At 42.3% G+C, this 25,607-nt stretch overlaps 1 protein-coding gene across 1 annotated transcript in view; it reads right to left on the reverse strand.

Moving 5' to 3' along the window:
• LOC115464768 (exostosin-1-like) overlaps positions 1–25,607 on the reverse strand; it is a 620,469-nt gene that overhangs the window by 501,504 nt on the left and 93,358 nt on the right. The window lies entirely within an intron of this gene.

Genomic DNA, 25,607 nt, shown 5'->3' on the forward strand with positions numbered 1-25,607 from the left:
GGGAAGAAGAGTGTCTAGGGAAACCATCCTGAACTTTTGTCGGATAAGAAATTGTTCAGGGCCCTTAGGTCTAAGATGGGACGCATCCCCCCTGTTTTCTTTTGCACAAGGAAGTACCTGGAATAGAATCCCAGCCCTTCTTCCCCTGGTGGAACGGGTTCGACCGCTTGGGCCTTCAGAAGGGCGGAGAGATCCTCTGAAAATACCTGTTTGTGTTGGTAACTGTAAGAATGAGCTCCTGGTGGACAATTTGGAGATTTGGATTCCAGATTGAGGGTGTATCCTGACCGGACTATTTGAAGAACCCACCGGTCAGAGGTTATGAGAGGCTACCTTTGGTGAAAAAATATCAACCTCCCCCCGACCGGCAAGTCGTCCGGCAAGGACACGTTTTCTGAGGCTATGAACTGGAGCCAGTCAAAAACCCATCCCTTGCTTTTGCTGGGGAGCCGTAGAGGCTTTAAGCGCACGCTGTTGACGAGAACAAGCAAGCTGGGACTGAGCCTGGACAGGCTGCCAAGAAGCAGGAGTGTACCTACGCCTAGCATAGGAATAGGGAGCACTCCTCTTCCCTCCAAAAAACCTCCTAGATGAGGAGGTAGTAGCAGAAGATTCCCGGCGTGAGAGAGAATCCATAGCATCATTGTGCTTCTTGAGCTGGTCAACCAGATCCTCTACTTTCTCACCAAAAAGGTTATCCCCCCGGCAAGGAACATCTGCCATCCGAATGATCCAGGTCAGAGACACGCAGCCATGAGAGTCTGTGCATCACTATACCTTGGGCAGCAATCCTGGATGTTACATCGAAAGTGTCGAACGTACCCCTGGCCAGGAATTTTCAACACGCCTTCTGCTGCCTGACCACCTGGTGAAAAGGCTTGGCCTGCTCCGGAGAGAGTGCATCAACCAAGCTAGACAGTTGCTTCACCGAGTTCCACAAGTGGATGCTCGTGAAGAGCTGGTATGTGTGGATTTTGGCAGCAAGCATAGCTACCTGATACGCCTTCCTCCCAAAAGAGTCCAAGGTTCTAGATTCTCTGCCTGGGGGCACCAAGGCATAGTCCCTAGTACTCTTGGCTCTTTTGAGAGCAGAGTCCACCACCATGGAATTGTGAGGTAGCTGAGACTTCATCAATCCAGGCTTCCCGTGGATCCGATATTGGGATTCAGTCCTTTTTGGGATCACGGGATTAGACAGAGGGAACAACCAGTTTCGCATAAGGACTTCCTTAAGTACATTACGCAAAGGAGCCATTGCAGCCTCTCTAGGCGGAGAAGGATAATCCAGGACCTCGAGCATCTCAGCCCTGAGCTCAACTTCCATAGGGAAGGGAATAGCCGCAGCCATTTCCCTGATAAAGGAGGTAAAGGATAGACTCTCCAGTGGAGAGAGTCTCCTTTCTGGTGGAGGGGAAGGTTCAGAAGGAATCCCATAGGACTCATTAGAAGAAAAGTACCTGGGATCCTCCTCTTCCTCCCACAAACGCTCATCTTCAGTATTGGACAAGACATCTCTCAGAGCAGTCCGAAACTGAGCCTGCCTCAATGCCAAGGAACGACGTCCTCGATGGCGGTGTCGAGAAGTCGACGCCCTCCTGGACTCCGTTGAAGCTTCCTCCACTGATGTCGAAGGGGAGTCAACCTGGGTGGCAGGCGGCATCGAGGTCAGGGACCTCCCTACAGGCGAAGGGCCAGATACCGCTGCAGCAGATGGTACGGAAGGCGCAAGCACCCCCGACACTGAAGCAGACTGGCGCATTAACTCTTCCAGAAGCCCTGATGCGCTCGTCAAGAGCCGCCGTCGGACAAGGCTGCGGGGTCGGTAAAGGAGCAGGTGGCAGAATATGTCAAGGCTCGGGAGCAGGTACCGGGCTGCTAGACCAACGTATCAGCACTTCCTGAATAGAGGGAGAGTGATCCTCTTGGTGCCGGCGCTTCTCAGGTGCCGAATCCCTCGACACCCCGGAGCTCCCGGCACAGTGTGTCGAAGGAGAACGATGACGGTGCTTCTTCGCCTTCACTTGATGCCCATCATCGAGACTCCTCTATACCAATGAGGAAGACGTGGAATCCTCTCCTCGGGGCCGGGTCTGACGAAGGTTGGTCCCAGGGGGCCTGCACAACAGGAGGCCTCGAGGCAGGTGGAGACCCATTTGACGCCATGCTGCTCCCAGCGCGAGTTGGTCTTTCAGCAGCCATTACCTCTCCTCCCGACATCGATGCTTCCCTCGATGTCGACGCCGCCGACCTCGGTACCAACGTTGACGTCGAAGGACCGGACCGAGCCCCAAAAAGCTTCTCTCATTTGGCCTCTCGAGACACTTGAGTCCATTTCTTCATGCGAAGACACAGACTACAAGCCGCTGGACTATGGTCGGGTCTAAGGCACTGGATACACCAGACGTGGGTATTGGTACCCGAGATGGTCCGGTTGCACCAGGTACAATGTTTGAAGCCACTGGGTGTCTCCGATGATATGGAAGGAAAAACGGCTTCGGCGAAATCAAAAGAAGCGATCGTGCCTGTTAAAAGAAAAAAGGGCACGAAAAGAAGGGAACAACATGATCGCGCGGCCTAAACCAGCCGTGTCGAAAAACAAAGGAAACTTTAAAAGGGGAAATTTATTTATTTATTTGTTGCATTTGTATTCCACATTTTCCAACCTATTTGCAGGCTCAATGTGGCTTACAGTGTGTAAGAATAATATATATTTTATTCTCCACCAATTACCTATAAGGTAATATGATAAGCATAAGAATATGTAAGAAAAAGGGGAATTAAATATATTTGTTAAATTACATTAACCTGCACTGCAAGGTTTAAAGACATGTGCTCAGAACATAAAGACCATATATTTAACTTTAAAAAGGTTTATTTACAATACAGGTAATGTAATAATGTTACAAGAGATTGGCAGTTTTTAAGAGTCTTTCACAAGTGGAAATGTGCTTTTCAAGATATCAAGTCTGAATTATAAATTATGCTGGATATGGTAACTCACTTTGATAGAGGCTTCTGGTAGATGGTTGAAGTGATACAGGAGATCCTTGCTGAAATAGAAGTCTTTTCTTGCAGAGGTGTAGTTGTTGCCTGGAGAATTCTTATCAGGATGTGGGTGAAGTCCAGCAGAGAGGCAGAGCGAAGAGAGCCAGATCCCAAGAGAGAGAGTTGGGCATTTTCCAGGCTTTTTATGTTTTCTTGCTGGACCCTAGGCTGAAGTCAGGTGGGGTGTCTGAGAACTGGCTTCATCTGGTTTTGAGATGGGGCATGGTAACTGGTCCCATGTTTAATGACATCATAAGACTTTCTGTCTGGACTTCTGCTGTGATATACACATCCATAAGGCATCTGACAGGATTACCAGAGTCTGTCTGAGGGGCTTCTTTTGTCAGATTAGATAGCTAGATGGGTTTTTCAGTCTGAGTAACAGGTGAAGTTTCACTGTCTTTTGTTAGGTGTAGTCTCTGTGATTGATTCTTTGGAGATGTGTTGATGGACTTAGGTATACACCCAGCTAGTTTTTGTTATCAGTAGTCCAGGTGGAAGGGGAATGTGACCAGTGTATCTGATTCTGTCCCAATAAGTATTTAAAGCTGTATTTTTATATTGGTATCTGATCCAGCAAAATCAATAACTCATATCATGCTACAATAGTACCGTGATGGCGATCGACAATTCCGGTAAGAGAAATACAGAGTGGTCAAGTGTTAATGATCATAGATGAGAGAGTATGTTAAGTATTCAAGGAGAGAAAATTAAGTTTTGTCCAGTTCTGGTAGGAGTTTCGATTGTGATGCAGGTTTCAGGTACTTAGGTTGGATCATTCTGGTATGCCTTTGTGAACAGGTTGGTTTTTAATGATTTCCTGAAGTTTGTTAGGTCATGCATTGTTTTCATGTTGTTTGGAAGTGCATTCCATATTTGCGTGCTTATATAGGAGAAGCTGGATGTGTATGTTGTTTTATATTTTAGTCCTTTGCAGCTGGGGTAATGAAGATTTAGATATGTGCGTGCTGACCTTTTTGTGTTCCTGATTGGTAGATCTATAAGGTCTGCCATGTAGACTGGGGCCTTGCCGTGAATAATTTTATGAACCAGGGTGCAGATTTTGAATGCAATTCGCTCTTTGATTGGGAGCCAATGTAGTTTTTCTCGTAAGGGTTTTGCACTTTCGTATTTCGTTTTTCCAAATATGAGTCTGGCTGCGGTGTTTTGGGCAGTTTGGAGTTTCTTCATGATTTGCTCTTGGCATCCAGGATAAATTGCATTGCAGTAGTCTAGGTGGCTTAGAACCATTGATTGTACCAGGCTGTGGAATATTTCCCTTGGGAAGAAAGGTTTTACTCGTTTAAGTTTCCACATTGCGTGAAACATTTTCTTTGTTGTATTTTCCGCTTGGCTCTCTAGCGTGAGATTTCGGTCAATTGTAACTCCAAGAATTATCAGGCTGTCTGAAACAGGAAGGGTGTAGTCTGGGGTGTTTATGTGTGTGGGTTTGTTCGTGTTGTGTGGTGATGAGAGGATGAGACAGTGTGTTTTTTCTGCATTTTTAGTTGAAATGTATCCGCCCATGAGTTCATGATTTGGAGGCTAAGTTGGATTTCGTTTGTGATTTCTGTTAGATCATATTTGAACGGGATGTATATTGTGACATTGTCTGCGTAGATGTAGACAAAAGCCTCAAAACGAAAGAACTCTTTCCCAGGCCTGAGAGGAGTGGGGAAAAAACTCGACCGCACCTCAACTCAGAGAAAAAAATACCTGAGCGGGAATGCTCACGTGACGGGCGGGAAATTGGCCCTCACATGTGCAGTGCGCACTGCACGCACGCCAGAAGACTCTGGCAAGATTTTTTTATATTTTGCTTGCAAAATGCCGGTTCCCAGGCCAATGCAGACATTGACCCACATGTGAGAACAAGCAGCCTGCTTGTCCTCGGAGAAGTATATATATTCTCTTTTCTGGTAGTATTCAGTGTCTATCATAGCTAAATAAGTGTGCTACCTTTGAATCATTACACATGCACACTATCAAGAAAGAATGTGTCTTCTTTGTAAATAGTGCACACTTTGTATAGATAAGAATATAAGAATAGCCATACAGGGTCAGACCAATGGTCCCTCTAGCCCAGTATTCTGTTTCCAACAGTGGCTAATTCAGGTCACAAGTACTTGACAGAATCCCAAATAGTAGCAAGATTCATTCTACTGATCCCAGGACAATGAATGGCTTTCTTCATGTCTATCTTAATAGCAGACTATAGACCTTTCTTCCAGGAACTTGTCCAAACATTTTTTAAACCCAGATACACTAACCGCTGATACCACATCCTCTGGCAACGAGTTCCAGAGCATTTCTATTTGCTGAGTGAAAAAAATATTTCCTCCTGTTTGTTTTAAATGTAGTACCATGTAACTTCCTTGAGTGTCCCCTCGTCTTGGTACTTTTTGAAACTGTAAAAAAATCAATTAATGTTTACCCATTCTATGTCACTTAGTATTTTGCAGACCTCTATCATATCCCCAGTCTCTTTTCCAAGCTGGACAGTCCTAACCTCATATAAGAGGAGTTCCATCCCCTTAACCCTTTTGGTAGTTCTTCTTTGAGCCTTTTCTAATTTTGCTATATCTTTTTTAAGATTCAGCAACCAGAATTGCACACAATACTCAAGGTGTGGTCGCACCATGGAACAATACAAAGGCATTATAACATCCTTGTTTTATTTTCTATCTCTTTCCTAATAACAATATAAGCAAATGGAAAAATGTGCTTTTTTTTCTTTTCATTTTCATTTGTTAACAGCATGCAATGACATGGGATATGTCTTTGATATTGTTTGATGAATCTCACCAAGATCCTTTTCTGGACTGGGCTGAGATTCAAAAACTGCATAAAGCTTTATTGTGGTCCAAAATATACTCAGTGGCTTTGATTGAATACTGTCACATTCAGAGGGTCCCCAGAGGCTTACATCTTTGCAAAGAACCTTGGTACCTGGATAGTGATGAATATGTACATAAATAGAATGAAGTTATCACCCAATGTTCCTTGGATTTGATGTTACTGACAATTGATGTGCTTCAGGATATAATTTCAAAGATCTGAATTACAAGTGAAATTAGACCACATGAAGCAGACACAGGGTGTTTCTCAATATAAACAGAGTTTATTAGAACATTAGCAAATGATTGACAGCTATAAGTAGGAACAGTGGTCTCAGAAGGTTATCAGATTTCATCGGGATGAATTGGATTATACTAAGGGATATGTGTATCCTTGGATAGATAAGTCTCACCGTGTTCAGAAGTCTCAGATAGGCAATAAGAAAGTATCTTTTCAAATTTCCTTGAGCGACTCATCGAGTGATGATTTTGTATCTGTGGCTAAATCTAATAGCTCTGTGGGCAATACAGGATAGATTCATGAACTGATGGATTCTTTTTTAATCCTCCCTCAGGCATCAGTTATCACTCCAGCAACTGTGATGCCAGTTCAGGAACCGATCAAGCACATAAATCAATATTTTCAATATTTCCTCCTGAGTGTTATCAGCATTGGAACTTTCTGTTTTACAGTGTAGTATGTCATTTGTTCCATCTTTTAAATATAACCCCTTTGTTACACATCAATATTTATATAGATTATTTAGACTGTTGAGATTGAAAGTATTTTTTCAAGATCATCAATCTCTTTCCTCTGATGATGAATTCCCAATGAGGGGTAAAATTCAGTCTTCCTGGGTACCTCCGGGAGTTTCTGATCCATCTGTTTTGGTTTTTGAGAAATTGGTGTTGAGGGATTTGGACATATTGGAACAACAACCTATAAAAGCTGGTCATAATTTAACTCAGGATCAGAGAGAAGTATTGGAGAATTTGATTAATGACACCTCTCTTGTCATTAAGAGGGCTGACAAGGGAGATGCCATCGTAGTTATGGATAAACATTTGTACATCTCTGAGGCCCAGCATCAATTGCTGGACACCTGATTTTACCAGTTATTGGATGAAGATCCCACTCTAAGATTACAACAGCACGTAGGTGCTTTTTTTGGCTCCAGCTAATATTGATGGAATTATTTCAGGTAAGAGTATAAATTTTTGTACTGTCAATACTCTAATGTTCCATACATTTAGTTCATCCTAAAGATTCGTCATCTTTAACTCACCACCTGGGTTATCCTATTGATTTGGGGTATAGCTCTCTGTTGGAACCATTATCACAATATGTAGACCATTATTTGAAATCTTTTGTGTCGTGAACCTTCCTATGTACCTGATTCTCTACATTTTATGAAAAGCAAAAAAAGTACTAGGAGTCTTCACAAGTGGGACAAATCCTTTAATTGCACAACAAGTGTCTTGGACATCAATCTTGTACTACTGACCTGACACAGGCCATGTTTCGGCATGAAGCGCCTGCGTCAGTGGTCATTCAATTGTTATTATTTAGAATGAAGAAACCAGCTAAAAGCTGGATACACATCAAATGTGACTGAAGTCTGCGCAGAATGTATGCAAAACATTCCTGCTTGCTCCACACAGGAGCACAGCGTCCCTCTTTCTCCAATCTAACAAAAAAAGATTGGTGTGTGGGATTGCTGCGTGCCGAGACCACCATTTACTGCAGTGGGTAAAAGGGTTTTTTTTTTTAAAGGAGGCAGTAAATGGACATTTAGTACTTAAAAAATACCACATGGCCATTTACTGCTGGAGCCCTTACCACCTCTTATTTAGGAGGCAGTGAGCACTCCAGCAGTAACCTGGTGGTGTGTGCTGTCCAATTACTGCCAGGCTACCACTGGTGCTAGAAAATACAAACATATTTTCTAACACCGGAAATGGCAAATGGAAGACCCGGAACTACTGCCAGACTCCTTGGTGAGTTGGCAGTAGGGCCAATTCACCACACACAAACCCAGCAGTAGCCCTATCACCTCATCATAAAAGGGCCCATAAGACCAACAAAGTTGTGTTTCAGGATGCAAAATAGGATCTGAGTCCAAGTTTCCAGAAGTGAAAGGGCAAAAACTATTTTGATGTGTAGATACATTTAAAATCTTTCCAAGAAATGCATGCACTTTTCTCTACCTATACTATTTTTTTTTAGAAAATGTAGACTGTTTCCCAGTAGATGGAGGCAGGGAATTTAAGAAAGCAAGGGATAAGCACAGAGGATCCCTAGCTACAAAGAAGTGAAAGGAAAGTCAGAATCAACTGAGGTCTGTGGCATTATACCAAGAAGTCAACTGGGCAGGCTAGATAAGAATTAAACGCCTTATCCAACATCAGCTTTTATGTTTCTAGATGAGCATAGATTTGTAGGTGGAAGACTTACTGGATATCACTGAAAGAATTTAAAAATAGTATTTTCACATTGGAAAATGGTATAAATGGCACTTAGCCTTGATGATATGGACTGTAATAATGTGGTCTTCGGACAAGCATTTCAAATCAAATAGCAACCTTTACTATATAAATATGACTATAGCTGTTAATAGTCAGCTTAAATGACTACAAATCATTACTGTATGATAAAGAAATCAATTTTTTAACATTATCAATTTCCTACTGGAAAGAAATGATGTAATTTGCTAGTAAACTACTTGACCCACCAGTTACAAATGCAGCTGAGTCTGGGCGTAGACTCAATACACAAGTCAATTTAAATGCCCTAATGTACTGTAGAATTTTTTTTTAATTTACAATTTATTCAAAATATTATCATTACAATCATACATGCAACAATTAAGACTACAAAAGTCATCTTGAAACAAGCAATGGAGCATTCAATAGCCAAATACATTAACCAACGATACCCCCAAAATAAGAAACACAGAAAGAGTGGAAGCTATTCCAGGCAATATAAAAAAAAGGTAAAAGAAAATATAGGGGTAGATATTCAACTGGCAGCGGTAGGCATTTTTATAGCCACCACTGGTGTTATTCTTATATATTCAATGCCAGGCCATATCTGGACACTGGAACTGAATATTCAGGTTTATGCGGCCAGCACTCTTATACAGTTAAGTTTGATGTTAAGCACTTAACCACCTAAGTGACATTGCATAAAGATAGGAATGTGTTCTATGCAGTTCAACATGGACACTTAAATTAGGCAGTTAAGTGCTGAATTTCGGCACTTAACTGCATAAGTGCCAACTCTACCCCTGGACCACTCACAAAATAGCCAGCTTTCAGTTTACCAGCACTAGTCAGTTATGTGCCACTGAATATCAACAGATAGTCACACACACATGTGATTTAACTGGCAAGGAGTCATTTCTGGCTGATTAAATCACTTTGAATATTGACCCCATTGATTCTTCATATACCTTAAATCACAGTGTAATGCCTCATAACCTACTCTTTCTTCCTCCAGCCCTTCACTAAGAGGAGGGAGTAGATTCAAGAACTAACTCTTCTTGACTTGAAATAACTGTACATAATTACACTATATCAAAAACAGTCCCATCCAGCATGCTTAACTATGCATTTCCTAAGGAATTTTAAGAAAAAAAAACAATAGCTCAAGGTTTAATTGAAGGAATTCTTTCCTAAGACCTTGCATTCTAGGAGATAAGTCTGGATAACAAAGACTTTATGTCCACAGAAAAGCACTGCATGCTCCTTAAAAAAAACATCAAAAATGGGGATTCATTCATAACAACCAATAGTTACACATTAACACAAAACTTGAATGAATGATGTGCATCAAAAAAGCTCACACCCCACTTTTACAATGCCATGCTAGCAACTGATGTGCGGCAATGCCGACACAGCCCATTCAACAAGCCCGTTGGGATTGTAAAGATAAGTACTTTTTGAACATATTTTTAGAAGTGATTTCTTTGCACAATGATATAGTTGTAAATATTTATGCACTAATATGTAAAAGTACAAAAAATTAAAGGAGGGTTTTGGCCAATGATTACAAGAGAGTCTGTTGAGACTAAAACAAACTGAGGCACATATAACTCCACATACATTTTCTGAGGTCTTTCCTCCTTTCTTAACTAATAGAGTTTTTTGATGCACATCATTCCTTAAAAAATAAAGAAAAACTGGCTGATTCTCAAAAATATTTAATCAGCCAGGAATGACACCTGGCCAGTTAAATACCCTCAAGCCAGCTATCCACCAATATTCAGTGGGAGATAACTGGCTATCTCCCACTGAATATCCCGTCATGACCAGCCCGGTCAGCAGCTATGTCATGTTAAGTTTAGTGGCCAGATAGACCTGCATAAATAGCATGTCTATCTTTGGCCGCTATAACTTAGCCATTCAGCCAATGAATATCAACTTAACCAGCTTTGTTTGCAACATCCAAAAAAAGTAGAAATTCAATGCTGGTGGCCATATACAGCCCAAGCACTGAATTTCTGGGTTCACTGGAGACTGCGGTAGTTAGCCGGTGTATTTCCCGTGGTCTCAATATCGGCCTCAAAGCTTCTGGAAAGTAGCCACCACTGTACCCCTAGTCAGGGCCAGCATTGGGGTGGGCAAACAGGGCAGCTGCCCTGGGCCCCACAACTCCAGGGGGCCCCGTGGGTCTGGGAATCTCTTACCCTTCTCCTCACCACGGTCCATGTCCTCCTTCTTTCCCCTCACCTTCCTGGTGTTCTTTAAAAATCATTTTCTCTCTTGAGGCTAATAAATTTTCCTAGTTCGCCTCTTATTACCCCTGTACAAATGATTAAAAAATACCTTGTGGAAATATTGGGCATGTCAGAAAATTCACTACCACCAATACCTAAAGCGTTTTATTTGCCAACTGATTCTAGAGTGGAGTCAGAAAACCTTCCTCAAGATGGTGCAGTGATGAATCTGACTACCTTTTTGGAGTCATCTTTAGAAGTTGTAACGAAAAGAGCAACATTATTAGTCTCATTTGCTTTAGAAATGGATCGGGATGCAGTACTGAGACTTTCTTTAAGACATTTGGATTCAGTTTTTTTGAGGTCAAAAATAAGAATATATCCAGACTTATCAAGAGAGACTCAGAAGAGGCGTAAAGCCTTTTTGGCTTTGCGCACAAGAACTGTGGCAATAGGAGCTACCTTCCTATTGAAATTTCCTTGTGTATGTAGAATTATGTTTCAATCTAAACAGTTTCAATTTTTTGACCCCAAACAGCTAGAGGAATTTCTACTTAGTAGGGAAGAGGTTAATGTAGTGGTTTAATCCCATATGTACACTGTTTAACAGCCTTGGAGTGAATCACTCGGGACGTGACGCTTCATTAATATAATTTACAATGTATGATTATTTCCTTTAGATTATATGATTAATCTTACATCTTGGAATGATTTCTTATTCTTGTGGTCGATAATTATATGAAACTTAAATAGTATTTGCTTGTTTATATAATTTTTCATTTCCAAATTGTGCATTATCATTCATAAATGTGAAATTATGTTTGTTAAAAAGCTTAATAAAAATAAAGTTTAAAAAATCATTTTCTCTTCTCAGAGAGGCCCCAGAACGGCACCCATTCTCACAAGCTGCTTGCAGCTAACGGGAATCTGTTCCTGTGCTGTGATCTACCCCCGCCCCCCCCCCCCCCCCCCCCCCAATGCAACTAACTTCCTGTTTCTGCTTGGGCAGATCGTGGCAGAGGGAAAAGTTTGCAGCAGCCACAGGCAGAACAGGAAGATGTTGTAGGAACAAGGACAGGGAGATGTCAGCCCACGAGAGGGAGAAGAGATGCTGGGCTACAAGAATGAAGGAGGTCTACTGTAAATTGTGGAATTGTGTAGGAGAAGCTGGGGGGGAGGTGCAAGGAGATGAATGAGAGGAGGATAGTAACTACAGAGATAGAAATGTGGTAATGATGAGTAGAGAGGAGGATAGTGAGTACATAGGTAGAAATGTGGTAATGAGAAGTAGATGAAAGACAGAAGGGAATAGGAGGCTGGGGAAAGAGTGAGACGGGAAATGGGAGAGATAGAGCATTAGAAAGGGAGATGGAAAGTTGGTAGGTAGCTGAAAAGTGACAAATGGACAGCAACCATTGAAAAGGGAATTATCAGAAGACACAGGAAAGCAGAAGAGACAAAATGGGACCAACATGATAGAAAAATAACATGTCCAGACAACAAAGGTATTTTGAATTTATTACCTGGAATATGCTAGCTTTGGGATATATGCATCACAAATCTTTGTACTGTGTTCAGTGGCTTAGCCAAACAGCTGATGGGGGAGCAGTGGTCCTAAGCCGAAAGTTGGTGAGCACCAAATTTTCTCTTCACCCTCCCCCAAGCCTCCTGCCCAAATGCAAAATATAAATACTTATGCTGGTGGGGATTCCCAAGCCCCACCAGCTGAAGACCTCTTCCTCCAGTCTGGTGGCCAGAACTCTCCAACTTCTGTAGCTGGTGTCAGCTTGGGGAGACTGCCGCTAGCTGAAGAGCTTGGAGATTTCTAGCTGCCAGACCCGAGGAGGTGGTCATCAGCTGGCAGGGCTTCAGGATCTCCACCAGCCACAGCAAGGGAGGTGGCTAACTTTGGGAAAGGAAGGCTAGTACTGGGACCCCAGTGTGTTCAGTACTAAAAGAAGTGCATAACTGTATTTATTTTGCCAGTTTTATAGTACTTAATCAAAAAGTATTAAAACATAACCCTTGACTGAAAGGTAAGAGTTGCACCCAGAAGATAGGTCTCTTCCATCTCAGCATTGAGTCTTTTCATAGGTCTTGCTCACAGTTCTGAGATTGTTTCTCCTCCTTCCTTCCGGACAGCTGGCATTTTGGTCCCTCTGCCCCTGGCTCCTCTGGAACTGAATATACAGTAGGAGTGTGTAGCCCAAAATGTGTCATTTTCTACCATTCCCTGTGTAGTTTATGTGAATTTTTGTTTGTGTGTTTGTTTTCTGTCATGGAAGCAACATCATTATGTGTGCACTCTTATTGCCATGGCTTGTGATTATATACAAGGTCGCAATAAGAATTATCATTGGTTGACATTTTATTACTACTAGGAGAGAGTTTTAATTGTATTTTCTATAGTCTGAATAATTTGTTTTAACATAATCACAAGCACCTTATGACAGTTTGATTTTTGTCAATGTGCCATGTTCAAAAATCGAGCCACTCCTCTGTTGATAATGCTTTTAGCTTTCAATCTTATGGCAATAATCACTGGTAATAATAATAATAATGCAAGTAACAGTAGTAACCAGAGGTTTGAATTAAATCTAATGGAGTATACATTGTTTCATATAAGGTAGCATGCTATATCACTTTGAGTTGCTGACTTTAGATATTTTTCTTTAATAGGTGTGCATTTCCTGTGTCCTTATGGCTTGAATACTAAGGTGACACTATAATGTGATTTTCAGCTCCCATGCCTCATATATATGAACATGTATTTGTTTTATTTGATTTACTTAAATAAGGCATATTGATTTATAGCAAGAACAATGTTGTCTTTATTTGATAAATTGGATAGCTGATATTTATTTTTGTTACATTTGTACCCCGCGCTTTCTCACTCATGGCAGGCTCAATGTGGCTTACATGGGGCAATGGAGGGTTAAGTGACTTGCCCAGAGTCACAAGGAGCTGCCTGTGCCTGAAGTGGGAATCGAACTCAGTTCCTCAGTTCCCCAGGACCAAAGTCCACCACCCTAACCAAAACATATGTAAGGTATGGAAGCTATTTTATTATTTTCTATCAAATTCCCCAGTGTTGTATTTATTTTTCAATTTCTCCTCCTAGTCATTCATAGTTTCTAAGTCAAATGGATTTATGATTTAACAATAAACATGCTAGTTTCTGTTTATTTTTTAGTCCCTGTAGCAGGCATGTGATGAAACAAGGTCATGTTGGGTTTTTCTAGGAATTTTATCTGATTTATTTTTATGTATGTATGTAATTAATATTTATGTTGGTGTGAAATAAATTTTATTTGGTGTATGATTTTACTTCTTTTGGATGTGTCTCTTTTGTAATAACTGGCCTCTTCTTTTGGCCTAATTTTATGAGAGCCATTTTACACATTAAAATAGTTTATAAAATTATCCTCTAAAGTACTAAGAATAGATTAAAATGGATTGACAGATTTGAAGGAAAAGCATTTTGGCCTTAATTTTTTTTAAAAGACTAAACTTCTCAGTATGGGTTTAATGATTTAGGGGCTCTTTTACTAAGCTTAGTGGGCGCTATCAGAATTAGCACATGTTAAATGCTAAGAAGCCCATGGGTATAAAATGGTTTCTTAGCATTTGCTCTATCACCACTATTCGAGGCACATTACGCCATCAACACACATAATAATCTTATAATCTTATGTAGTAAGCAGTGGCGTAGCCAGACAGCCAATTTTGGGTGGGCCTCAGCCCAAAGTGGGTGGGCACAACATTTTCTCTCTGCCCAGCCTCTTCCTCCTATTCTCCACCTCTCCCCCAGCACCTCCCAACTCAAAATAGAAACAGAAACACTTTAGCTCATGAGGAAAGTGACATCCACTATGCACATTTCTCAAGCTATCATATTTCAGTTAAGATTCAAAATAAAATAAAATGCCTTTTCTACCTTTGTTGTCTGGTCATTTTCTTTTTCCATCATGTTGATCCAGTTTCTCTTTTGAACTTTCCAATCTTTCTGCTATTTCTTCTTCAAGCAGCTTCTGTCCATTTGTCTTTTTCTCCTCTCTTGTTCCATTCCCTCACTTCACTTGCTTCTGACATATTGACCTTTCCATTTTAGCTCTTTCCTATCTTTTTTTTTCTTTTCTTTTCTCTGTCCACCCAAATTTTATCCTAACCCCTTTTCCTTTGTTTTACTTTTCAGATACCTGTCAGATTTCCATGTCCTTTCCACACACTAGTTCTCCTATTCCCCATCTCTCTACTTCCCCAGCCATCCATTCCCTTCCATATTCAATCTATTCCTCATTACCATATTTCTTTCCCCTGTAATCACCATCTTCCTCGCGTTTATTTCCTTGCCACCCCCTTGGCCTCTCCCACATGGTTCCACCTTTCCCAGTGTCTCTCTCCCTCCACCCTTCTAGCCCAGTATCTGCTCCCTTTCTTCTCCCCACCCTTCACCCCCTCTCAGCATCTTCCTGTCACTTCTTTCTTTCATCTTGCCCCCCTCTCCTATGATCCAGTGTGGCCAGGATTTCCCCCACTCCTTCCCTAATGTCCACACACACGTCCAGAACCTCTCCCTTCCCTTCAGCCGGCTCCCCTTTGTCTTCCTCACCTCCCCCCCCCCACATGTCCAGAACCTCTCCCTTCCCCCACACACGTCCAGAACCTCTCCCTTCCCCCACACACGTCCAGAACCTCTCCCTTCCCTTCAGCCTCTCCCCTTTGTCTTCATCACCCCCCCACAAACGTCCAGAACCTCTCCCTTCCCCCCACACACGTCCAGAACCTCTCCCTTCCCCCACACACGTCCAGAACCTCTCCCTTCCCTTCAGCCCGCTCCCCTTTGTCTTCATCACCCCCCACAAACGTCCAGAACCTCTCTCTTCCCTTCAGCCGGCTCCCCTTTGTCTTCCTCACCTCCCCCCCACACGTCCAGAACCTCTCCCTTCCCCCTCACATGCCCAGAACCTCTCCCTTCCCTTCAGCCCGCTCCCCTGTGTCCCCCCCCCCCCCCCCCCGTGGCAGTGCTTACAATTTGCTACCGGCACTACCTGACACCACAGACGCGGAGCCGACGACCTGCTCCAGGACCTTCCCTCTGCTGCGTGCGTTCTTCTGCCCTGCGTAAACAAGAAGTTGAATCAGCGCGGCAGAGGGAAGGCCCCGCCCCATAGCAGGACGTTGCGCCGCATCAGTCAGCTGTCAGGCAGTGCCGGTAGCAAATCGCAAGCTGCCATGAGAGTGGGAGACGGACTCGGAGACTGTGAGGTAGAGGAGGCAGCGCCGATAGCGTTGAAGACAAGCGCTACGGCGGGGGTGGGAGAGGGTGAGGAGACACGGTGGCATCTGGGTGGGCCTGAGTAAAAACTGGATGGGCCTGGGCCCATCCAGGCCCACCCGTAGCTACGCCCCTGGTAGTAAGCACTTAGGGATCCTTTTACTAAGCTGCGGTAAAAAAGGCCCTGTGTCATAAAGTTCCATCTACCACAGCAGAGGGTTCACTTCCTTCAAATACCTCATAATTATGTCACTTCCAGTAAAGCGCCAGACTTCAAAACTTTTTTTAAAAACTTTTCCATTCAGTGCACAAGTCCAAACCATACTGTTCTTCATTTCTTAAAGTATAAATACAAAATAATTCTCTTTGGGAAATATAAATTTATCACAGTTCATTCTATCTCCTGTCACATGATCTATCACGCAAATTGCAATGTATTATTATTTTTTTATTTATTGCATTTGTATCCCACATTTTACCACCTTTTTGCGGGCTCAATGTAGAAAAAGAATGACCCATTTTCATACAATGTTCAACAATTGGGTCTTCAATGCACTGGCGTTTCAAACAGCTTTTGTGCTCAATCTAATTCTCAAGGGACGTGTGGTTTCCCCAACACAGATCTTCAAACAGGGGCAAATAATTAAAGAGACAACAAAATATGAATTGCAAGTGGTGACATGTTAGTAACCTGCATTTGTGAGCAGCCTGTGCCAAGCTGCAGCTGCTTGGGAACACAGCTCACTGCTTGTGAGCCTAATTCTTTGCGCTACACTGCACTAACCAGTCAGGGAAAACATTAGACTGTTCCTACTGGTTTCATGTTAAGTCCCTGACACAGCTCCATATTGGGCAGTTAGAGAGAAGTCATATGCTGCTTTTATGTATCTGCATTGAATAAATTTTGTTTTATTTTACCATGTGGGTCTGCTTTTCTGCCATAGCTAAAGATGTCAACCTCACAACAAATCCTAGAGAGATCTTATGTACATCTTGTTCCAAAAATTGTTGTAAAACATCCAGTGCTTCTGACTGTGGCATCAATGTATAAAGTGAGTTCATATCCATAGTGACAAGACAGTCTATCCTCTACCTCTAGCAGTTTTTTTTTTTTTAAATCAGTAGAATCTCGAATGCAGGAAAATCCTTTCCTAACTAGGGGTCTCAAAAAAACGTGTCACCATACATTGACAATGGTTCTAATAAAGAACCTTGAGTGGACTCAATAGGACGCCCTGGAGAATTAGTCAATCTTTCACAAATTTTAGGCAGGATGTAAAATATTTGTGTTCTAGGATCTTCCTTGTTCAAAAATTCTACAACCAAGAAATGTGGATATATGTTAAAACTGGCAAGTAATGTTTTTATTTATTTATTTGTTTGTTGCATTTGTATCCCACATTTTCCCACCTATTTGCAGGCTCAATGTGGCTTACAATGTTCTGTCATGGCTTTCGCCGTTCCAGAGTAGAAGATACAATTGGTGTTACATAAAGAACATGGATGATATAATTGGTTTAAGCAAACAGATATAGTAAGAAAACATTCAGAAATAAGGTAGAGTGGTAATGTGTCACGCTTTCAGTTACTGATCATTGTGGTATGCCTTGTCGAAGAGATAGGTCTTCAGAGATTTACGAAAGTTAATTCATTCGTTAATAGATTTTAAGTTAAGTGGCAATGCATTCCATAATTGCGTGCTCATGTAGGAAAAGCTGGATGCGTATGTTAGTCTCTATTTTAGTCCTCTGCAGTTGGGGAAGTGAAGATTAAGGAATGTGCGGGCTGATTTTTTGGCATTCCTGGGTGGTAAGTCAACAAGGTCTGACATGTAGGCCAGGGCGTCTCCGTGAATGATTTTATGAATTAGAGTGCAGACCTTGAACGTGATACGTTCTATGATAGGAAGCCAGTGTAGTTTTTCTCTTAGGGGTTTTGCACTTTCGTATTTTGTTTTTCCAAATATGAGTCTGGCTGCAGTGTTCTGGGCTGTTTGAAGTTTCTTGATGATTTGCTGTTTACAGCCAGCATAGAGTGCATTGCAGTAATCTAGATGATCAAAACCATTGATTGTACCAGGTTGCGGAAGATGCTCCTTGGGAAGAAAGGTTTTACTCTTTTTAGTTTCCACATTGAATGGAACATCTTTTTAGTTGTATTCTTCACATGACTTTCAAGGGTAAGATTTCGATCGATGGTAACGCCAAGAATTTTCAGGGTGTCTGAGACGGGAAGGGAAAAATTAGGTGTGGTTATAGTGGTAAATTTAAGTGTTATATTGTGAAGTGAGTATAAGACATTGTGTTTTTTTCTGCGTTAAGTTTCAATTGAAATGCATCTGCCCACGAGTGCATGATTTGGAAGCTTTGGTTGATGTCATTGGTGATTTCATTTAAATCATGTTTGAACTGGATGTAAATCGTGACGTCATCTGCATATATGTATGGATTGAGGTCCTGGTTGGATAGTATCTTGGCTAAGGGCATCATCATTAAGTTGAAGAGGGTTGGTGAGAGGGGAGATCCTTGAGGGACTCCAAATTCAGGTGTCCATGGAGCTGACGTATTCGAGTTGGATATCACTTGGTAAGATCTTGTGGTCAGGAATCCTCTAAACCAACTAAGAACGTTACCTCCGACTCCAAAGTATTCTAGGATGTGTAGTAATATTCCATGGTTGACCATGTCGAAGGCACTGGACATGTCAAATTGTAAGAGAAGTATGTTGTTGCCATTTGCAATTGCTTGTTTAAATTTAGTCAGGAGAGTAACTAGTACTGTTTTGGTGCTGTGGTTAGATCTGAATCCTGATTGAGAGCTGTGGAGGATTGAGAATTTATTTAAATAGTCGGTGAGTTGTTTGGTCACCATGCCTTCCATTAGTTTGGTTATCAGAGGGATTGATGCTACTGGGCGATGGTTAAGTCACTTGCACATTTCTTTGGGTCTTTAGGTATAGGGGTAAGTAAGATATTTCCTTTATCCTTTGGGAAGAGACCAATTTGTAGCATATAATTCAAATGCATCGTGAGGTCTGATATGAGTTGTTGAGGGGTGAATTTTATGAGGTTATTAGGGCATATGTCAAGTTTGCATTGGGACTTGGCGAATCTTTTGAGCGCCTGGGAGATGGTATCATCCGAGAGTGCGTCAAAGTTGGTCCATGTTCTGTCAGCTGGATATTCACCAGGGATTGGGTCTAGACAATCAAGGAGATTTACATAGTCGATGGTATTGATAAGTAGCGTAAGTCGTAACTTTACAATTTTCTCTTTGAAGTATTTTGCAAGATTGTCTGCGGATGGGGTATATATGCTGTTAGAAGTAACCGGTGTAGTATTTGGTAATATAGTCACAAGTTGGAAAAGTTTATGTGTATCCTCGTAGTTTGGTCCAATTTTAGTTTTGTAATAAAATCTTTTAGTTTGTCTAGTGGTGTACTTGTATTTTCTTTGTAGTTGTTTCCAAGCGTTTAAGTGTGGAGTGTCTTTCTTTTTATTCCATGCTCGTTCTAACCTTCTAACTTGTGTTTTTAGTTTTTTCAGTTCTTCAGTGAACCATGGTATTGAGTTCTTTCTGCGTGAGGTTCTAGATTGAAGTGGTGCTATGTTGTCTAATATGCTTTTGCATCTATTGTCCCATTCTTGAAGAAACTGGTTTGATTCTGTTAGTGCAGTCCATTCATTATTATAGAATTGTTGCCAGAATGTTGTTGGGTCTATTTTGCCTCTCGTGGTGTATATTACTCGTTCCTGTTTGTGGTGCAAATCTTTTATTCGCCATCGAAGGGAAAGGTTTGCTTACTGCTAATTAGTATCTGTTAATGCACGATTTAGGTCTGAGGAGAATTTGTATGCAATGATGTCTAGTGTGTGTCCTTTAGTATGGGTAGGCTGCGTAGCTGGGCAATGAAGACCCCATAGTTGGAAGAAATCCTTGCATTCACGCACATTTATTGAGTTAGGATGTTCAAGGTGAAGATTGATGTCCCCTGCTATAAGAAGGTTAGAGGTAGAAACACATGAGTTTGATATAAAGTCCATAAGGTGTGTTTGGCAGTCCTGCCAGTTACCTGGTGGTGTATACAGCAGGACTACGTTTAGGTGGTCATATAGGTTTGGGTGATTGATTCTAACTGAGGCACTTTCAAGTTGGGGAAGTATGGATTCGGCTATAGTTGTAACGTTGAAATGAGATCTATAGATTATGGCTATACCTCCTCCTCTTTTTCCCTTCCTTGTCTAGTGGGTAATTTTGTAGCCTGGGGGCATAAATCTAAAATTATTGGGTCTTTAAGGTCATGAATCCAGGTTTCACTGATGAATAGAAGATCAAGATTGTCTGTTGTGATCCAGTCAGTGATTGTCGTTGTTTTGTTAACTACTGATCTGGCATTTATATAACCCAGTTGGATTGATTAGTAGGGTTCGGTTGAGGACGAAGATGAGCTAATTTTTATTAGTTGTCTATCCTCTTGGTGTCTGGGTTTATTGTGTCCTTTCTTTCCTTTCTGTTGGTTGTAACTGTGTGTGGTAGATTTTCCTGTTAATTGGTTGTTATTCTTTTGGGTGGGTGGATTGTATTTAGGTTGTCTATCGGGTTCGTGTACTGTGGGTAGTTTATTGTCTATGAGTGGGGTTGTTAGTGCATGGTAAATTAGGGGAAGGAAGTAGATTATTAAGAGCAATTTGTTAATATTCATATTCAGCTTTCTAAGTTTGCTTCATTTGATGGATTGTGTAGCACTGATTTTTATTTGTATGTTCACTACAGTGGGGTGTGAGCACTTTTTATATGTTTTTTAGATAATCTTTTGATCACATCTTCATACAGCATTTTCAGCAAAACGCTGGCCACAGTCGATGTGATTGATATTTGGCAGTGGACAAACACCTTTTACCAAAGCTAAGTTTTTGTTTTTGTGGTTTTTCTCTTGAAGTCACATATTTTGTTCCATTCAAAGCTGAAGACAAGTGGAATTTTAACAATCTTTTTTTGGAAGGGATTTTTATACTGTGAAGACTTTGAACCTTGTTTAAATCCTGCCACCGTTAAAGTAAATATATAGGATAGAGGGAGGGCACTGATGTTTTTTCCCTTCCAATTGTTTGATTGTACTCCATCTTGTGGTGTGATTTGATTAAGTACTATTTAGTCTGAATTAGAAGAATGTTTATTTTGAACAAGTAACATATTTTGTCTCTTTCTATCCTCTTTTGTATTGGATACATTGAATACATCAATATAGAATAATCTCACAAATACAATAATGAAAGTTCTCAGTGTAGACCCTACCATGACCCTGCTCTCATTAGGGAAGTGATAAACCACATCACCTAACTAGACAATATTGTCTATATCTACAGCAGTTCCCCTTCTTGTCTATTCAGGAACCAGCTGCTCCATGAAGCATTCATTTATGGAATCCAAAAACATTACCTCCATCGCATGCCCCGATGAGACATTTACCCAATCAATGATAGGGTAATTGAAATCTCACATTATTATTGTATTGTCAATTTTAATAGTCTCACTGATCCTTATTAGCATCTCATAGTCAGTTTTACATTTTTGGTCAGGGGCTGGTATCCCTTCCCCATCACACATGCAATTTCTACACATACAGATTCCAGATTATAGTTTGTTTCATGCAGAAACATTATTCTACTTCACTGTATTCCAACCTTAACATACAGCATCACCCCACTATCTATTCAATCTACCAATATAGGGCTAGGTTTACTAAATGATGCTAAGGCCGCGTTAGCGTTTTTAACGCATGTAAATTTATTTATTTATTTATAGTACATTTCTACCCCACATTTTCTCACACACGCAGGCACAATGTGGCTTACATAGGAGAATTAAAAATGACAATGCAATAAGAGAAAATGGTAAGAGACAAGAATAGGCAAGGAAGGGGAAGGGGGCATAACAGATGCAGGGGTAAGAAAGTGGGACTATTGATCGGTAAGAGAGTGGGGGGAGTAGACCAGTCCAAATAGGTGGGTTTTCAGCAGCCTCTTGAACAGCTGGTGATCATTTTGCAGCTTTAAACATTTCGGCAAACCATTCCAATTCTTGGCACAGGAGTATTGGAAGGATGAAGTGAAGATCTTCTTGTATCTAACGCCCTTGCAATTTGGAAAGTGCAGGTTGAGATACAACCTCGAGGTGGCAACTGCATTCCTGGGAGGCAGGTCGATAAGGCGAAGCATATATTCCGGAGCCAACCCATATATGATTTTGTGAGTTAGGGAGCAGATTTTGAAAGAGATACGTTCCCTCATAGGCAACCAGTGGAAAAGGAAACGCAGAGGTTGAGCATGCTCGGAACGCGATTTACCCAGGATTAGTCTTGACGCAGTGTTTTGTGCAGTCTGGAGTTTCTGCAAAAGGTATGTAAGGCAACCTGCATAAATCCCGCTGCAGTAATCCAGGTGAGATAGCACCAACCAATGAACAAGGGTGCGAAACAGTTCTCTAGTTAGGCAGTATCTGACCTGCCGAAGCCTCCACATTGCATTGAACATTCTCTTAGTGACAGCTCGTACCTGGTCATCCAGAAGCAAATGCTTATCCAAGGTCACCCCAAGGAGCTTGAGACTGCTGGATAGAGGGAGAACATAGTCATTTATAGTGAGGGTATCAGTAGGGACTGAATAGTAAGGGGAGTGGAGAATTAGGCACTGCATTTTATCCTTATTCAACTTGAACTGGAACACCCTCGGCCAATGATCCATTGTAGATATGCTTGTAGCAATCAGGTCCGAGATTTTGGCAACCGTGTCACGGAAAGGGATGGAAATGGTGACATCATCAGCATAAATGTAAGGATTTAGGCCCAGGTTGCTGAGGGCGGTAGCAAGTGGGATCAGCATGATGTTAAACAGTGTAGGTGAGAGGGGCGAGCCCTGAGGCACCCCACAGGAGGCTCTCCAGGGAGCAGAAATGGTAGAGTTCACTTTGACCTGGTAGGATCTGGACGACAGGAACCCCTTGATCCAGTGCAAAACAATGCCACTCACGCCGAACGAGTCAAGGAGGTGTAGAAGGAGTTCATGATCCACCATATCGAAGGCACTGGACAGGTCAAACTGCAGTAAAAGAACTTTTTTCCCAACCGACATCTCAAGTTTAAAATAAGACAGGAGAGTAACCAGTACTGTTTCGGTACTGTATTCGGCACGAAATCCGGACTGCGAGTGGTGAAGGATGTCATACTTCGTCAGATATTCATTTAGTTGAGTGTTGACTATACTCTCCACGACCTTGACCAAGAGAGGTATTGAAGCTACAGGGCGGTAATTAGAGATTACATCAGGTTTGACCTTAGTGTTTTTCCTTATGGGCGTGAGAAGTATGCACCCATGATCCGGTGGGAACAAGCCCTTTGATAGTAAATAATTGAGGTGGGTCGTCAAGTCAGCTACAAAGCAGCGTGGAGCACTTGTCAGCAAGTGATTGGGACAAGCATCCAGGCCACAGTGCTTGCTTGAGAAGTTACGCAGGACTTTGGACACCGTGGCAGCCGGGACAAAACGAAAGGTGCTCCAAATGCGGTCGGCCGGGCACTGGTCAGTAGAAGGAACTAAAGAGCTGAGGAAGTCATCCACTGCAGATAGACAACTTGCTGAGGTAGACCATAGAGTTATAATTTTATCATTGAAGTAAGTTGCTAACTGGTCAGCTTGGGGGTGATCTCCACTGGAAGATTCCTGCTTTCTAGTGTCTAGGAAGGAAGCAAGAAGTTGGTTCAATTTTCTGGGGTCTTTTCTCACAGACTCCAATTTTTTTAGAGAAGTATGCACGTTTAGCTTGCTTGATTGCATACTTGTATGTACGGTGACAAGATTTCCAGGCGTCGTGCGCCGGAACTGTTTTCCTTTTATGCCATGTTCTCTCCAGCCTCCTCGTCCTAGTTTTTAAGGTTTTTAGTTCTGTAGAGAACCATGGAGTGGAGCTGCGGTTGTAGGAAGCTTTAAGCTGCATAGGCGCAATGTGGTCAAGTATCTCCGTGCATTTGGCATCCCAGGTCTTGAGAAAGAGGGGAGAGTCAGTATGTTTGGGCCAGTTTGTGTTATATATACAGTGGTGGAAATAAGTATTTGATCCCTTGCTGATTTTGTAAGTTTGCCCACTGACAAAGACATGAGCAGCCCATAATTGAAGGGTAGGTTATTGGTAACAGTGAGAGATAGCACATCACAAATTAAATCCGGAAAATCACATTGTGGAAAGTATATGAATTTATTTGCATTCTGCAGAGGGAAATAAGTATTTGATCCCCCACCAACCAGTAAGAGATCTGGCCCCTACAGACCAGGTAGATGCTCCAAATCAACTCGTTACCTGCATGACAGACAGCTGTCGGCAATGGTCACCTGTATGAAAGACACCTGTCCACAGACTCAGTGAATCAGTCAGACTCTAACCTCTACAAAATGGCCAAGAGCAAGGAGCTGTCTAAGGATGTCAGGGACAAGATCATACACCTGCACAAGGCTGGAATGGGCTACAAAACCATCAGTAAGACGCTGGGCGAGAAGGAGACAACTGTTGGTGCCTGTCGCGTGCCCGCCCATGCGGGACGCGCTCTCGAGGTCCTTTGCATACCTTCAGGCTTCTTCCCCGGGAGCGCGGGGTTTGTGAGTCCTTTAAGGCAAAATCACCCTCCAGGTAGAGAGGAGACAAAACTGGACCGGAACTCCGGACTGGAGTTCTACACCGGAACACTCGGAACTGGAACGCACCGGACAGGTGCGCACTGGAGTGGGGCCCGCTGGACTGGACACACTGGAGTGGCCCCACTGGACAGGAACATACAGGAGTGAAACCCGCTGGACTGGAACACACTGGAACGGAACTGGAACATCCTGGACCTAGACTTCACCTACACTTGACTGCCTCCCCCTCGGGTTGAGCCCTCAGGTTCTGGCAGCCGGTAGGACTTACAGGAACAACAGGAAGGAAGGTCCAGGGGTGCCCCCTGGCACCTAGGCGAAGGCAAGGCAGAGAAAGTCCGTGTTCCGGCAGCAGGCAGAACAAGCAATGGTCAGGACAAGGAACAAGACTACGGCTGGAGCCTCAGTATCAAGGAGAACTGGCAACAGGTAGAACAAGGGCAGAAGCTCCAGAAGCAAAAGAAACACACACGGAAACCCAGCAGGCTAAACACAAGAAGACATAGTCAACTGTACAAGCTAGTAGGAAAGCTATACCCAGGCAACCAGACATACACAGGAACATACACAGAGCAAAAACTCAGGAGACTTAGAAAAGCTATACACCAGCTAACAATAAAGCTGTGCCCAAGCTAACAAGTCAAACACTGGAAACAGACACAGAGCAAACTCAGAAGACTTCGTAAAGCTACACACCAGCTAACAACAAAGCTGTGCCCAAGCTAACAAGTCATGCCCTGGAAACATACACAGAACAAACTCAGGAGACTTAGTAAAGCTATACACCAGCTAACAACAAAGCTGTGCCCAAGCTAACAAGTCATACACTGGAGACATACACAGAGCAAACTCAGAAGACTTAGTAAAGCTATACACCAGCTAACAACAAAGCTGTGCCCAAGCTAACAAGTCATACACAGGAAACAAACACAGAGAACTAGCAGAGCTAGACACAGAAGGGTAGGAAACCCAAAGAGCAATAAACACAGAAGGGCAGAAACCCTGCAGAGCTATAAACACAGAAGGGCTGAACCCTACAGAGCTAT

This window comes from Microcaecilia unicolor, chromosome 3, assembly GCF_901765095.1.
Source record: "Microcaecilia unicolor chromosome 3, aMicUni1.1, whole genome shotgun sequence".
Classification (NCBI taxonomy): Eukaryota; Metazoa; Chordata; class Amphibia; order Gymnophiona; family Siphonopidae; genus Microcaecilia; species Microcaecilia unicolor.